This window comes from Nicotiana tabacum, chromosome 2, assembly GCF_000715075.1.
Source record: "Nicotiana tabacum cultivar K326 chromosome 2, ASM71507v2, whole genome shotgun sequence".
Classification (NCBI taxonomy): Eukaryota; Viridiplantae; Streptophyta; class Magnoliopsida; order Solanales; family Solanaceae; genus Nicotiana; species Nicotiana tabacum.
Genome location: NC_134081.1, coordinates 118581437 through 118599615, shown reverse-complemented (window position 1 = coordinate 118599615; position 18179 = coordinate 118581437). Strand labels below are relative to the sequence as shown.

At 41.6% G+C, this 18179-nt stretch overlaps 1 non-coding gene across 1 annotated transcript; it reads right to left on the bottom strand.

Moving 5' to 3' along the window:
- Positions 1–15739: 15739 nt before the first annotated feature.
- Positions 15740–15846, bottom strand: LOC142174134 (small nucleolar RNA R71). The gene has a single exon (XR_012703467.1). It is a non-coding gene; the product is annotated as a small nucleolar RNA R71 (small nucleolar RNA).
- Positions 15847–18179: the final 2333 nt, after the last annotated feature.

Genomic DNA, 18179 nt, shown 5'->3' with positions numbered 1-18179 from the left:
ATCATATGCTGCGGCGTGCAGCCCGATCCCAAAATGTCACTCTCACTCAAGCCCTCGGCCTCACTCAGTCATCAATCTCTCCAGTCTCACTCACGGGCTCACAATGTCATGAAACTAGCCCGAGAACAATGATAAGATGTATCAATAAACAACAACTGAGACTCAGATATGATATGAATGCATGAATATGATTGAGTACAATATATCAATAAAATCAGTGAGATGACAACGAGAAACGACCACTATGGGTCCTAACAATATCAGCATAAAGCCTAAACATGATATTTAGCATGATTGATAGCTTAACTACATTATCACATGGTGAAAAATGGATATCAACAAAATAGGACCACTATACAGTGCCATGGGAACAACAGAGTCTCAATTCACATGGTGCACGCCCACACGCCTGTCACCTAGCATGTGCGTCACCTTAATACCAATCATATAACACGTATTTCGGGGTTTCATACCCTCAGCACTAAGATTAGAAGAGTTACTTACCTCGAACAAGCCAATATCAATGCCGAGCAAGCCAAACGATGCTCCGAAGATGCCACCCGCATGTTCCGACCTCCGAATGGCTCAAAACTGACCAACAACAATTCAAATACATCAAACAATGCTAAAGGAACCAATCTTGATCGAAAAAGATCAAATCTTGAATCAAAAGCCCAAAATCGGCCAAAAGCCCAACCCGGGATCGCATCTCGGAACCCGACAAAATTTACAAAATCCAACAACCCATTCAATTACGAGTCCAACCATACTAGTTTCACTCAAATCCGACCCCAATTCAATGTTCAAAACTCAAAAATTCATATTATGAAATTTTAGGCCAAAACCCCCCAATTTCCTCTTTAAAATTCATCAAACAAAAGCTTAAATCGAAGATAGATTCATGGAATATAACTAAAACCGAGTAGAGAACACTTACCCCAATTCATATGGTGAAAATTGCCTCAAGAATCGCCTCAATCCGAGCTCCATAGCTCCCCAAAAGTAAAAATGGGCAAAACCCTCGAAATAGAGTACTTTATAATAATTGAGCGAATCAATGAATCGTGATCGCGGAAATACCTTCGCGATCGTGAAGAAGAAAATGCACTGCCCCTGAAAATACACTATGCGATCGCGGAATAAGCTATGCGATCACGAAGCACAAACTGCTCAGTCTTGAAAAGAACCTACGCGAACGCAGCCCCAAGCTCGCGAACGCGATGAAGAAGCCCTGAAGACCTGCCCAACTCAGCTCTACAATGCGAACGCGTGCACACCTACGCGAACGCGAACAGTCTTCAACACAAAGCTACGCGATCGCTTCTGGCTAATCACGACCGCGAATAAGATCGCTTCTGGCCAATCACGACCGCAAATAAGAAACAGCCCAGCTCCATTTTCCCTTTACGCGATCGCATCAACTGATCCGCTATCGTAAAGAACAATCCACGCACCAGAAAACCAGAACACACCAGCAAGGCCAAAATGGAGGAAAATAGTCCGAACACAATCCGAAACACGCCCGAACCCCTCGGGACCCCGTCCGAATATACCAACAAGCCCAACAACATAACACGGACCTACTCGAGACCTCAAAACACACAAAACAAGATCAAAATGATGAATCACATCTCAATTCAGATTCAATAAACTTTGAAACTTCAACTTCCACAACCGATGCCGAAACCTATCAAATCACGTCCGATTGACCTCAAATTTTGCACACAAGTCACATTCAACATTACGGACCTGCCCCAACTTCTGGAATCGGAATCCGACCCTGATTTCAAAATGTCCACTCCCGATTAAACTTTTCAAAATTTTAACTTTCGCCATTTCGAGCCAAATTCAACCACGGACCTCCAAATCACAATCCAGACGCGCTCCTAAGTCCAAAATCACTCAACGAAGCTAAACCATCAAAATTCCAATCCGAGGTCAAATACTAAAAAGTCAAACTTGGTCAACTCTCCCAATTTAAATCTTCAACAATGTAATCCATTCTTCCAATTCGATTCCGAATAACCTGAAAACCAAAACTGACGATTCATACAAGTCAAAATACATCATACGGATACTCACGCCCATAAACTACCGAGTGAGGTTCAAAGGCTTAAAACAACTGGTCGGGTCATTACATCCTCCCCCACTTAAACATACGTTCGTCCTCGAACGTGCCCAGAGTTCTTCCAAAAACTATCAAATCGACGTGTAACCTTACCATGCACATACCCGGGGGTGATCCTACGTCACCCTATCCCATATAGGTTTGATAACACAACATGACTGAAATTTCTTAATCCAACCTAGGCCATAAACTTTAGAATCCAATTCCCACATCCGAAATTTTCTATAAGATCAGAATCTCGTTTCTACATACTGTATAAGTCTGAACAAGCTGTATCCAGCCATAGCCACAACTCAAGATGAAATCACATGATATACCACATAACTCAAACACTCATAGCGATAATTTCTAATCACAGTAGCTGCTCAAAACAACCCAATGTCGGTAATAAACCTCTTATCAAAGAAAGCATCGTTCTAACACCTTCATATACTGCCAACGATGAAAGAAACACGCAGAAACTCATAACCATTCTCCAGATCAACAAGTTGTGGAACTCCCTCTCCTTCAACAAGAACTATAGCAGATTTATAAGTCGACTTTCGATATTACCCTTCCAACATGCTGTAATCAAATCCGATAGTATCCATTCTAGGTCCAACGACCTCATCTCATCCAACATGGCCACTCTCGTGACATGGCACCTCATTACAATCTAAAGTCACAACCCGTGCACTAATAAGCAACATTCCAAATGTATCCCAATATGGAGAATGACTCAAACAAGAGGATCGTTCCGCAAACTCAACGAGTACCACCACAACGAAATGTTGAAATTCATCATACACCGTAGAACCATCACACGATTCTAACACAATGTTCATACCTTAACATAACTCTGCTGCAATGCGTGACCCCATCCAAACGCTGGTCTATATTATATACCTCGAGCCACCCTGCTCAAAATCAATAACCACGGAGAGGCAAATGACAAAAATGCCACATAAAACCTGAAAGAACATAACCACGATACCACGATCTGGAAAGAACATATCTAACTCGCAATCAATCATGCAATACCCAAATACTCTTCTCGCTCAAATTTCGCCATAAGACCCCCAATAAAACCGCACCATGTATCCATAACCAATGAATCACAACTCCTCTTAGCATAAAAGAGTAACTCACTTATCATTTCAGAACACAAATAATCTCAACATCAACCGAATGCCACATCCCTCAACAATAACAGTATGGAGCCAACCAAACCGAATCGGTGTAGAATACACATCCTAATTGGGCGTACCAATGGACCCCCAAATCAGCTTTGGTTACCCACAAATAGATAAATAACCCTCCAAAAATCCACAATAACTGAAATCATAATACATGCTATCATCTGGCTGGCTTCGGCCACTACTTCACAGTTCACAACCATGAAACAATATGCTCCTGAAAACTCTCAGTCTTCAAATCCCTAGAACACACGAATCACCATTTCTGATCCAATCTCCACCGCCCGAATGACTAACACATCCTTAATGTACGATCATCCCACTCGGAATATTTCTATAATTCTTCCGTGCAGCATAGAAATAATTTGAATTTCAGCAGTCTATCAACCAGGTGAGTGCCACAATGCCAATGAAGTATCCATAAATCAAAACACAATCCCCCTTCTGAAATGTACACCCTCATCAAGCAATACCAAATAGTAATATCATTTACCTAGTTTTCTGAAACCGTTCGTGCTGCCTAAGGATCCATGACCTCCCCTTCAAAACTGAATTGTGACCTTACACATGCAAATCTCAATCCTAACCAATACACCGCATATACCATGCCATCATACGAAAAAAATATGAGAACTTCGTAATCTGCTCCGAGTCACAAGCAACTACATACTTAATTAGCCAAGAACTTTCCATTTGATACCATCGAGGAGAAAATCACTATACATCACATGCTTCTCATGCCAGTAGGAAATATACATCTCTAACCGTGGTAGAAACCATCAAGAACTTTCCGAATCCCATTTGCACAAAACCAGCCCGTTAGGACTGAATATCTCTAACTCAACCAAGCTACGCAGGTCGCCAAAAACCAAGAGCATTGCCACAAAACACCTATAGAAACTCACTACATCATAAGAACCAAAAGAGCCAATCACATCCGTTACCGTGCTTATCCAACGCATTACCAAGCTTTCCTCATTCTCTGAGTTCCTTCCGAGTTGCCTTCGAATTAATACCTTTCCTTGCTAGAACACTACTAACCTTGACCAAAACTTGTCCCACGAACTCTAGCATAGGATCACACCACCCTAAGGCTTATAAGCCGCTGAATTCCCTCTTTATGTATCCCAAAAGTACCACAACCAAAATACTTACTCTGAAGAGACTTCCTGCGAATCTAAAGACATTACCTTCACCTTCCTGATGCTGATATAATGTAATGACTCAACCAGTCATTTTGACTTTTAGAACCCCGTTACCCTAAATAAAACTTCATGTATGTGCTTTTATTAATTTATGACTTACGGGGATGGTTGGTTTGCGATTTGGGAGTGTTCGGGATGATATAGGAACACTTGGCTCCTTAAGTTGGCCTTAGAATGCTAAGTTTGACTTCGGTCAATATATTGAGAAAACGACCCCAGAATCGGGATTTGACGGTTCCAATAGCTCCGTATGGTGATTTTGGACTTAAGAGCGTGTTCGGAATTTTATTTGGAAGTCCGTAGTTAAATTAGGCTTGAAATGGCTAAAACGGGAATTTAAGTTTGGAAGTTTGACCGGGGAGTTGAGTTTTTGATATCGGGGTCAGAATCAAATTTCGAAAATTTTCATAACTCCGTTATGTCATTTATGACTTGTGTGCAAAATTTGAGGTTAATCGGACTTCATTTGATAGGTTTCGACACCGAATGTAGAAGTTGGAAACTTTAAGTTTCATTAAGCTTGAATTGGAGTGTGATTCATAGTTTTAGCATTGTTTGATGTGATTTGAGGTTTCTACTAAGTTCATATGATGTTTTAGGACTTGATGGTATATTTGGTTGAGGTCCCGAGGGGCTCGGGTAAGTTTCGGACAGCTAATAGATCATTTTTGGCCTTTGGGAGATAGCTGATAGTTGCCGGTATTTTCTTCTGATTTTCCTTATACGCGACCGCGTAAGTTCGTCTGTGATCGCGTAGGGTAATTTGGGCAGAGGTGACTTTGTTCTACGTGATCGCATGAATGGGGTTGCGATCGCGTAGGCTTAATTTGTGCAGCTGAAAATTTGTTCTATGCGATCGCATGGGCACGTCCGCGATCGCGTAGGTTGGGCAAGCTGTGTTTTGCGAACGCGTGACTAAGGCCGCGTTCGCAAAGAGGAACGGAGGGAGGAGCTGGGTCACGTGCTTAATGCTTCGCGATCGCGTGAGGAGGTTCGCGGTCGCGTAGGTTTGCGGAGTCAGTGCTTCGCGATCGCGTGGGACTTTCTGCGATCGCATAGAGTTAATTTTGGGCAGTGTTGAAATTGTTCTTCGCGATCGCGTAGAAGAAATCACTGGGTAGAGAGTTTAAGTTCTGAAAATGGGACTTCGTCCCATATTTCATTTTTAACGATTTGGAGCTCAGATTGAGGCGATTTTTGGGAGATTTTCAAAGAAAACAACGTGGTAAGTGTTCTTAACTCAATTTTGGTTAAATTACACGAATCCATCACTGTTTTTATTATTTAATTGGTGAATTAAGTTGGAAAAGTTTGAAAACCCTCTTGGATAGATTTGAGGGCCGAATTGTTATTGGAATTTAGTAGTTTTGATGGGTAGACTCGTGGTTGAATGGGCGTTACTATTTTGTAACTTTCGCCGGATTCCGAGACGTGGGCCCCACGGACGATTTTTGAATTAATTTCGGATTTTTATTGAAAAATGTAGTATTTTCTTATGAAATTGATTCCTATAATTTGTAGTGATTGTATCGAATTATTTTGGCTAGATTCGAGCCAGATAGAGTTGGATAATTGTGGAAAATCCCTTCTAGTGGATTAAATTGGAGCAAGTTGAGGTAAGTGTCTTGTCTAATCAACTGAGGGGGAAATTACCCCATAGGTAGTTAAATTAATTTGTTGCTAATTGTGGGGGCTACATACGCACGAGGTGACGAGAGTCCGTGCGTAGCAACTATTAATGCTAAAGTCCGGGTAGTTTAGGACTCAAAGCATGAATTACTTGTGTAAATTGTATCCGTTATTTAATTAAATTATTTGGTATATATTGTGAATTGTTAGAGAAATTATTAGAAGGTGAAAATCTCATATGCTTAATTTTCTATTTAAATTAATTAATTGTTAAAGAAATTGTTCATCCTCTCGAATTGATTTTATAATAAATATACTCTCCTTCTGGAGGTACATAAGAAAATATCCTTCTTTCTTGTGGAGCGGGTCGAACGCCTCGGCAGGATAGATGCATCTATGGATCGCGCCGCACGTCCCTCGGCAGTGTACACGACACTCTGGATCGGGTCGTACGACCTCGACAGAAATCGTGCCTAATAATGATAATTATACGATACCTTGGCATTTCAATTGCAGTTTGTGAATTTAATTAATAGTTTGGAAATTGTTGCATTTGAAGGAATTTAATTATTTCTGCTAGTTAAATAAATTATTGTTAACTCTGTGAATCATGTTGATCTAGATATTCTAGTTTTATTTTAATTATTATTATTGACCCATAATGAGTGTCAAAGTCGGCCATCTCGTCTCTACCTCTTCGAGATTAGGCTTGATACTTACTGGGTACACGTTGTTTACGTACTCATGCTACACTTGCTGTACTTTTTGTGTAGGATCTGAGATAGGCACTAGTGGAGGACCTATCATCGCACACCCACGTTATCCAAAGGCGTAGTGGTGAGCTGCCTTTCTGAGTTGTTCTGCAGCTACCAGTGTCTCTTCTTGTTTTTGCATTCTGTCTATTTTATTTCAGACAGTATTTGGAGTTTGTATAATCTACTAGATGCTCATACACTTGTGACACCAGGTCTTGGCACACACACTAGTAGAATGTTTGGATTTAAATTTTGTTTTTGGTTGTTTTAATTTGCTAAATTTCTGTAAGTAAGAAGAGTTTAATTACTCGATTAATTTTAAAAGAATTGAATATGGGTATAAATTACTAGTTGGCTTGCCTAGCTGTAGTGTTGGGCGCCATCACGACCTATAGGTGAAATTGGGTCGTGACAACATGGTATCAGAGCACTAGGTTCACGTAGGTCTCACAAGTTATGAGCAGGCCTAATAGAGTATTGCGGATCGGTACGGAGATGTCTGTACTTATCTTCAAGAGGCTATAGGGTGTTAGGAAACTACCTTTCTTCATCTTCCATCGTGGAATTGATGTAGTATTAAATATCTTTCTCTTATTCATTCACAGATGGTGAGAACGCACTCTAATAAGGTTCTAGACCAAGGAAGAGCTCCTCCCCTAGTTGCTAGAGGCCGAGGTAGTGGTCGAGGGAGGGCTCCAACTCGTGGTAGGGGGCGAGGATGCCCTAAGACTGTTTTTGTTATGCCGCCAGTGGGTCCAACAGAGAATCCCATTATTGAGGAACAAGGTGAGGTGCCTGTGGCAGAGCCAACTCCGTTGAATTTCACATCTGCACCGGGATTCCAGGATGTCATGGGTCATATGATGCGGTTCATAGACACTATGACTCAGGCTGGTTTATTTCCGGCACACCCAGCCACATCTCAGGCGGGTGGGGGAGCACAGACCCCTACCGCACAGGCTCATGGGCAGGCAACTGCTATATATCAGACCTAGGGTGCACTACCCGTGGGTGGAGCCCAGCTAGTAGCAGTAGCTACACCTGAGCCTAGGCCAGCTACAACCGCTGATCCGCAGAAACTATTGGACAGATGGACTAGACTACATCCTCCTGTATTTGGGGGTGAGCGACATGAGGATCCCCAGGACTTCATTGATTGGTGCAGGGACAGACTGCACAATATGAGGATATTAAAGTCTCACGGGGTTGACTTTGCTACTTTTCAGCTAGAGGGCATGGCCCGTAGATGGTGGAAGTCTTATGTTCTTGGCAGACCAGCAGATTCTCCTCCTATGACTTGGGACAGATTCACCCGTATTTTCCTGGATATGTATATTCCACCCTCCCAGAGGGAAGAGTTGCGGTTTCAGTTTGAGCAGCTCCAGCAGGGTCAGATGTCAGTGACTGATTATGAGGCGAGGTTCTCTAAGTTATATCGCCCTGCACTTATGATACTCCCTACTGAGGCGGAGAGAGTGCAGAGGTTTGTTGCGGGTTTACATACTGGCATTTAGGCCACTATGGCCCGAGAGGTTAAAATGGGTACTTCTTATGAGCTAGTCGTGGAGATAGCTTGGAGGATTGAGGGTGTGCGTCAGCGTAGCCGAGATCAGGTTATTAGAGATAAGCGGTTTAGGAATTCTGGAGAGTTCAGAGGTGCTCCATCTGGGGGCAGAGGTCAGTTCGTGAGAGGGAAGTCCAGCAAGCCCCCATATCTAGCACCACCGCCTCCTCGGGGTCCTCTAGTACGACCTTATTTCAGTGCTATACCAGAGAGTTCTTATCACCTACCAGCTATTCAAGGTTCTTCTAGTGGGTATTCAGGTTACCAGGGCCAAATTCTTAGTCAACAGCCCATTGTACCAAAGAGTTGTTACGAGTGCGGGGATCCCAGTCACATACGGAGATTCTGCCCCAGACTTTGGGGTAGGCCAGTACAACAGGGTCAACAGTCTATGATTACCGCACCAGTAGTCCGACCACTAAGAGGTGGAGGACAGGTGGGTAGGGGCCGTCCTAGAGGTAGAGGTAAGCCAGGCGGAGGCCAGCCAGTTGGCGCTCCAACTCGGTTCTATGCTTTTCCATCCAGACCAGATGCAAAGGCCTCAGATGTCGTGATTACATGTATTATTTCTGTTTGCGGAAAAGATGCCTTCGTATTATTTGATCCAGGATCTACATATTCATATATGTCCTCTCTATTTGCTCAATTTCTGGGTGTTTCTCGTGAGTCCTTGAGTACTTCTGTTTATGTGTCCACTCATGTGGGCGATTCTGTTATTGTGAATCGAATCTACCGGTCCTGTATTATTACATTCAGTGGTTATGAAACTAGATCAGATCTCCTATTGCTTGAGATGATCGATTTTGAAATTATTCTGGGCATGGACTGGTTATCTCCATATCATGCTATTCTAGATTGTCATGCTAAGACTGTTACCTTGGCTATTCCAGCAATGCCTAGGCTGGAGTGGAAGGGTTCATCTGTTAGTGCATTTAATCGGGTTATTTATTTTATGAAGGCTCAACACATGGTTGAGAAGGGTTGTTTAGCTTATCTAGCCTATGTGCGGGATACTACTGCAGAGACTCCGACTATTAATTCAGTGCATGTAGTTCAGGAGTTCTCCGATGTATTTCCTTCAGATCTTCCAGGCATGCCACATGATCGTGATATTGATTTCTGTATTGACTTGGCTCCAGATACCCAACCTATATCTATCCCACCGTATCGCATGGCTCCAAAAGAATTGAAAGAACAACTTGAGGAGTTACTAGCCAAAGGGTTCGTCAGATCGAGTGTATCGCCTTAGGGTGTACCAGAATTATTTATGAAGAAGAAGGATGGAACGATGCGAATGTGCATTGATTATCGTCAATTGAACAGAGTCACTATAAGAACAAGTACCCGTTGCCACGTATTGATGACCTATTTGATCAGTTGCAGGGTTCTAGGGTGTTCTCTAAGATCGAATTGAGGTCGGGGTACCATTAGTTGAAGATTCGGGATTCGGATGTTCCGAAGACTACTTTCCGGACTAGATATGGTCATTATGAGTTTCTGGTGATGTCTTTCGGTTTATCTAACGCCCCAACAACGTTTATGGATTTGATGAACAGGGTATTCAGGCCATATATTGATTCGTTTGTCATTATATTAATTGATGACATTTTGATTTACTCGCGCAGTAAGGAGGAGCACGAGCAGCATATGAGAGTAGTGCTTCAGATATTGCGGGAACAAAAACTATATGCTAAGTTCTCCAAATGTGAGTTCTGGCTAGAGTCTGTAGCATTTTTAAGGCATATTGTATCGGGCGAGGGCATTAAGGTTGATCCCAAAAATATTGAGGCAGTTCAGAATTGGCATCGTCCCACTTCGTCGACTAAGATCAAGAGTTCTTTGGGTTTACAGGTTATTATCGTCGGTTTGTGGAAGGTTTTTCATCTATTGCAGCACCTTTAACCAAATTAACCCAGAAAGGTGCTCCGTTCCGATGGTCTGATGATTGTGAGGTGAGCTTTCAGAAGCTCAAGACAACATTGACTACAACACCAATGTTAGTGTTGCCTTCCGGTTCGGGAATTTATACAGTGTATTGTGATGCTTCACGCGTTGGCTTGGGTTGTGTATTGATGCAGGAAGGGCAAGTTATTGCATATGCTTCCCAACAACTGAAGCCCCACGGGAAGAATTATCCGGTGCATGATTTGGAGTTAGCTGCGATTGTTCATGCTCTTAAGATTTGGAGGCATTATATTTATGGGGTGTCTTGTGAAGTTTACACTGATCATCGCAGTTTGTAGCATTTGTTCAAGCAGAGGGACCTAAATTTGAGGCAGCGCAGATGGCTGGAGTTACTGAAAGATTATGATATTACTATCCTATTTAAGGGCCGAATTGTTATTGGAATTTAGTAATTTTGCTATGGGTAGACTCATGGTTGAATGGGCGTTAATATTTCGTAACTTTCGCCGGATTCCGAGACGTGGGCCCCACAGATGATTTTTGAATTAATTTTGGATTTTTATTGAAAAATATAGTATTTTCTTATGAAATTGATTCCTATAATTTTTAGTGATTGTATCGAATTATTTTGGCTAGATTCGAGCCAGACAGAGTTGGATAATTGTGGAAAATCCCTTCTAGTCGATTAAATTGGAGCAAGTTGATGTAAGTGTCTTGTCTAATCAACTGAGGAGGAAATTACCCCATAGGTAATTAAATTAATAATTGTTGCTAATTGTGGGGGCTATGTACGCACGAGGTGACGAGAGTCCGTGCGTAGCAACTATTAATGCTAAAGTCCGGGTAGTTTAGGACTCAAAGCATGAATTACTTGTGTAAATTGTATCCGTTATTTAATTAAATTATTTGGTATATATTGTGAATTGTTAGAGAAATTATTAAAAGGTGAAAATCTCATATGCTTAATTTTCTGTTTAAATTAATTAATTGTTAAAGAAATTATTCATCCTCTCGAGTTGATTTTATAATAAATATACTCTCCTTCTGGAGGTACATAAAAAAATATCCTCCGTTCTTGTGGAGCGGGTCGAACGCCTCGGCAGGATAGATGCATCTATGGATCGCGCCGCACATCCCTAGGTAGTGTACACGACACTCTGGATCGGGTCGTACGACCTCAGCAGAAATCGTGCCTAATAATGATAATTATACGATACTTTGGCAATTCAATTGCAGTTTGTGAATTTAATTAATAGTTTGGAAATTGTTGCATTTGAAGGAATTTAATTATTTCTGCTGGTTAAATAAATTATTGTTAACTCTGTGAATCATTTTGATCTAGATATTCTAGTTTTATTTCAATTATTATTATTGACCCATAGTTAGTGTCAAAGTCGGCCATCTCATCTCTACCTCTTCGAGATTAGGCTTGATACTTACTGGGTACACGTTGTTTACGTACTCATGCTACACTTGCTGCACTTTTTGTGCAGGATCTGAGACATGCACTAGTGGAGGACCTATCATCGCACACCCATGTTATCCAGAGGCATAGTGATGAGCTGCCTTTCTGAGCCGTTCTGCAACTACCAGTGTCTCTTCTTGTATTTGCATTCTGTCTATTTTATTTCAGACAGTATTTGGAGTTTGTATAATCTACTAGATGCTCATACATTTGTAACACCAGGTCTTGGCACACACACTAGTAGAATGTTTGGATTTAAATTTTATTCTTGGTTGTTTTAATTTACTAAATTCGTGCAAGTAAGAAGAGTTTAATTACTCGGTTAATTTTAAAAGAATTGAATATGGGTTTAAATTACTAGTTGGCTTGCCTAGCTGTAGTGTTGGGCGCCATCACGACCTATAGGTGAAATTGGGTCGTGACATATGTAGAATCCATAATGATATAGAAATGCTACAAGTCTTGACACCCTCCCATATAAATCTCAGTTTCTAGCCAATTACACATCCTGAAGATTCCCAATTGTTACATATAAATCTTGAATCCATTAGAACCATTCTCGAGAGTCATCCACTCTACTCAAATCTCAATTAAACTGATCAAATATACCGAACGACCTGTGCCCCATTTGCACACCAACACCCTAAGAAGTAATCCACACTCCTAAGCAACCGAGTGAATTCCCTACTCCATGCACCCTACATTCTTTACAGATAACAACTCAATCATTCAGTGTTTCCCATATGCCCAGAAACATAATACAACCCGTATCCAGAAATTACTTTACTCGAGTCATCCTCGAACTCAACCTCTGCCAGTCATAACTGATTCACCAGTATGCCTCAAACTGAAACCAATTCAACACATAACCGTGCAATCAACTTATCCATAACAGACTCCTCCACTTGGCTCCAAGTCATAGATCAGAGCACACAATAACTCACAATGCCCATACTATATTACTACCATAATTTCGCAGTGAAATTCAACTAAATCCTTCCTAAGCTCATGTAACGCAAACCATATAATACCTCAATCATTTGCAAATCTCGCATCCATCCTCGTAAGAGTCAAGCCAGCTTCCACAAGCGATCCAAACTCAACTTGCACTACATATAATTCACTGGTAAAAGAGAACTCTCAACAAAACAACATAGGGATCACACAACCTTAGGACATCCCGCAGGAGATACCCCACCTGCTTAGCCTCAAACTGACATCTCTCTATACCCTCCCACAATCACGACTACTACGCAATCACTTAATCTTCTTGATTTTGAACTCATCAACAAGATATGATAATCTACTTCACTCCACAACTAAACAACATGAGAGCTCCCTCAATGCACCCATAACTCAAGACCATACGCCAAATCAAGACAGAAATCAGACACCCCATAGTCCTTGCTACATCTCAAGTACACTTTTCTCATCACATTCGAACAATCTGAACACATCTCGCAGTTACATCATACTCACCACATAGTCATCCAATCACAAATTCCACCAATAGGGACACTACCGGACATATAAATCCAAAAGCACGTGCTCACGCAGTCAACACCTCAGTGCTCCAGCTATAGTTAAAACCCAGCCTCAACTCCCCCAGGCTGGTCCATCATCAACGCACAAAAATCACATCTCGCCCTCATCCAGGAAATCACCAGTCGTCGATGCACAATCGATACCGAGCGCTCACGTGCGCATACGAATGCGTGGAAGGAATTCGAAGGATTATGCCTCAAGCTGAATCAATGTCGCACGATAATGAAAGAAAAATGGAAAGTATATCCTAAATGTCCTGTAGCCTCTCGAAGATAGGTATGGACGTCATCATACCGATCCGCAAGACTCTACTACACACTTGCTCATGACTTGTAGAACCTATGAACCTAGAGCTCTAATACCACATGATAGTAGGCTATATGTATGCAATTTAGACACTACTTACACTCTAATTTAGCCGTACTTTATTGATATTTGAATGCTAAAAGATAACAAAAGGCTCTAATTAAGAATTTGATGCTTTGCAGGAGCTACTCCGAGCTAGGAGGGAGCTAACGAGTGTTTTGGAGTCAACATGGAGTGTGAAAGGCCAATCAAAGGTTAGCCCGGTCGAAAAGGAGCGAGAAAAGAAAGCGAGATGACCCCTCCAGGTGCGCGACCGCGAATTGGTTCGCAAACTCAAGGCAGTGAGGCAGTGGAAATCCGCGGCCGGATCCGAGGCCGCGGACGGGCGGACGAAAGCCAAACATGCAGGGTTAATTATGTAATTTCCTAGGCGACTAACCTAAACCTATATGAAACCTAAAACTCGCCCAGAAGTGAGGGAGAGCTGTTTTTAGAAGATTTTAGAGGCAGGAACGAGGGAGAGAAGACGAATAATTTCCTAAGAGTTTTCATTTTCTTCTTCATACATCTATTTGTTGATTATGAATTATTTTAGTGATTTGTTTTCCATTAATATGAGTAGCTAAATCTATTATCTAGGATTGATGGAACCAATTGTTGGATGAAGTCTTGACTCTATTTTGTTATAATTGAGTCGCGCTTGTTCTATGATTGTTCAACTACGTATTGTATTGTGGTTAATTGGAAGGGACCTCAATTAATCGTGTCTAGTTACCTTGTGTTTATTGCGAAAGAACATTTGGTTAGATTATTATTGAACAATACCACTTTTGGGTAAGTTAAGTGATTAATTACTTGAATTTAAAAGTGGGGTTAGAAATAACGAAGCTTTGGTGGGATAATTCTGAGTTGCATAAATTGTTAACTAGAGTAGTTCGAAAGAATGCTTCTAGTAAATTATCGTAATTGATCGAGAGGTAATTACGGTAGCCCAAAACTCATAATCCTCATAGAGTATTACGGCGAGATTATAGCTAAAGAGTTAAGAATTAATCCGGCAATTGGGAAAATCAATAGCCCTAGATCCTTTTACCCTTAAATTCAATTTTAGTCTTGATTATTACTAATTTTATTGTCATTTTTCCTTAGCTAAATAAATTTCACTGATTATTCATAAAACTCTTGCATCCGGAAGTTGTCTGAGCTTATCATTAGCATTATTTAAAGTTGTAGTAAATAGGTTAGTTCCCTGTGGGATTCGACTCCAGACTTGAACCGAGTTATATTTGCAGTGACCGCTTAGTCCTTTTTACAAGGCATAGTTGGGCGTGATCAAATTTTGGCGCCATTGCCGGAGAATTAACGGTGTTATTTATTACAACTTAGAAGAATTGCTAGTATTCTTAGTTTAGATCAATTTCTTACGGTGTTTAAAATTTTCCATTGAAATTCTCACGTTTGAATTCTCCTGTGACTCAGGTGTATGCCTAGAAGCTCTTCGAGGACTGGTGAACTTTTCGAAGGACTCTCAGACCCCGAGAAAGCATTCTTAAATCGAGCCAACAAGAAGAACAAACAGTTACAACAAAAACACACACTCGAAATTGAAATGGACAACGTAGACAATGTCAACGTAAACAATCGGAATAATCGGGTTGACCCAAACAATGGAGTGGTGGCACCTCTTGTGCCAGAAGCTGCTCTTTATGATTAGGCACAACCAAGTGCTGATAACTTAGCCGTCACCATTGTTGTACCTCAGATACAAGCGGAGACATTCCAGATCACCAACAACATGCTGCATCTGTTGCAAAATAAGGGACTATTCTCCGGGTCATACATTGAAGACCCACAACAACATCTGAAGAATTTCCTATCAATATGTGTGACCCAAAGACAACCGAATGTGACTCCTGAAGCCATCAAGCTACTACTGTTTCCATTCTCTGTGATTGGAGAGGCTCAAACTTGGCTGAATTCGCTCCCAATAAACTCCATAGCCACTTGGGAAGAATTAGTCAAACAGTTCTTAAACAAGTTTTATCCTCCCAACAACACTGCAAGACATATTGATGAGATATTGCAGTTCATGTAGAAACCAACTAAGACCTTGCAAGAAACCTGGGAGAGGTTCAAGGGTATGCTAGTGAAGTGTCCACACCATGGCATTCCAGATTAGGTGCTGGGACAAAGATTCTACATGGGTTTAGCAGATAGTTTGAAGGCCAATGTAGATGCTTTAGCTGGCGGTGCATTTTTGAGCAAGACATTCACAGAGTGCAAGATTCTTCTTGACAAGATAGCTCAAAATTCAGGCTGGATGGCTAGAGGTACGACACTTATACCAATAGTGCATTCTGTTGCTCTTGACCCAAACAATTCCCATGCAGAGAACATAGCCACTCTCATGACTCAGATGAGCATACTAACAAAGAAAATTGATGAGATGGGTATAAAGCAAGTGCACATTGTTGATACAACGAATGGAGGATTGTGCACTCCTTACATAAACTAGTCATATGTGTGCTCATAGAGTGGAGAGAATGACAATCAAGGCTTCAGAGAAGACATGAATTATGTCAATAATTTTTGAGGTCAGAGGCAAGGTGGGCAACAATGGGGACCAGCACCAAACCAGCAGTACAGACCCAACCTGCCACAACACAACCCCAATTCTGGAGGCGCACGACCACAAGGTCAAGTTGTGCCTTATCAAAGGCAGCAGGGCTATAATCAGCAGAACTAGGAACAGTTGGCCTACCAACCACCTCATCAACAACAGGACAACAACATGGTAGAAATCAGGGGTATGCTGCAACAACTCATTGGAACAAATGGTAAGATGCAAGAAAAGTTAGCAGCACATGATTCAACAATCAAAGGCATTGAAACTCAACTGGGACAACTATCTATGGCCTTGAAAAATCACCCCCAAGGAACATTGCCTACAGATACAAATATTAACCCAAAGGAACAAAACCCAAATCAGCTAATGGCAGTGAGTCTCAGGAATGGAAGAGATTTAGACAGAGAGCGATAAGTTGCTCAATTTACGAGAGAGACTATGCCAACTACGCCAGTTACATTAGAGGCAGATGAGTCAACAGAGCTCACCGAGGTTGTAATTGAACAAGCACAGGTTGACAAGGGTAAGTAGAAGGATGGTGAACAAGTCTCAGAACAGGTGGCACCTCTTGTGCCAGAAGCTTCCAACAAAGAAAAGACATCAAGTAGTGGACAAAGGTTGACTCCTGTACCATTCCCTTAGAGATTGGAAAAACAAAAGAAAGATGATCAATACAGGAAATTCATGGAAATGCTTCGACATATTCAATTGAATATTCCACTGATGGATGCTTTGAGAGAAATGCCAGGGTATGCAAAAATGATGAAGGACCTGATGTCGCGAAAATTTGACTTCCAGGACCTATCCACTGTAACTCTGACACAAACCTCCAGTGCGGTAGTGACAAGACCTATGGCCCAAAATATGTCTGATCAAGGTAGCTTCAATATCCCATGCACTATTGGGAGTTATACTTTTGCTAAAGCATCGTGTGACTTGGGAGCCATTATAAACTTGATGCCCTTGGCAATCTATACAAAACTGGGCATTGGCAGAGCTAGACCGACCTCAATGTTGCTGCAACTGGCCGATCACACAGTCAAAAGACCGACATGAATTCTTGATGATGTGCTTGTGAAAGTGGAGAAATTTGTATTTCCTGCAGACTTTGTTATTCTTGACTGTCAGGTGGATGAAGAGATACCCATCATTCTGGGAAGGCCATTCTTAGCCACTGGGAGAGCATTAATTAATTGTGAGACTGGATATTTTAAAATGAGGTTGAACAATGAAGAAATAATATTCAACGTTCAACAATCCATGAGGAGACCCAGTGAATTTGCAAACTGCTCACTAGTGGAGGCCGTGGATGTGATACTGCAAGAAGAGGATGAGACCCTTAATGTCAAGGATCCACTAGAAGCCTGCTTGATGAATTTGGAAGAGATGGACGGTGAAGGATTGGCAGAGTGGGTCATGGCTATTGAAGGTCAATGATTCTGGAAAAGGGAACCTCAGTCCGAGCCCCTACGCTTAGAAGAGAGAGAAACACCACCTGCAAAATCATCAATAGAGGAGCCACCACAGCTGGACTTGAAACCGCTTCCAGCCTACCTTAGGTACGCTTTCTTGGGGCCTAATTCTACTTTTCCTGTTATTATATCATCTGGTTTGCTAGTTGTGCAGGTAGAGCAACTATTGCAAGTATTGCAAGAATGTAAGACTGCCATTGGTTAGACCATGGCAGACGTAAAGGGTATCAGTCCAGCCTTTTGCATGCACAAGATTCTTCTGGAAGAGGGGCACAAACCTTCTAAGGAGCATCAACGACGGCTGAACCTGAATATGAATGAAGTAGTAAAGAAGGAAGTTATCAAGTGGCTAGATACGGGTATCATCTTCCCCCATCTCTGACAATAACTAGGTTAGTCCTATC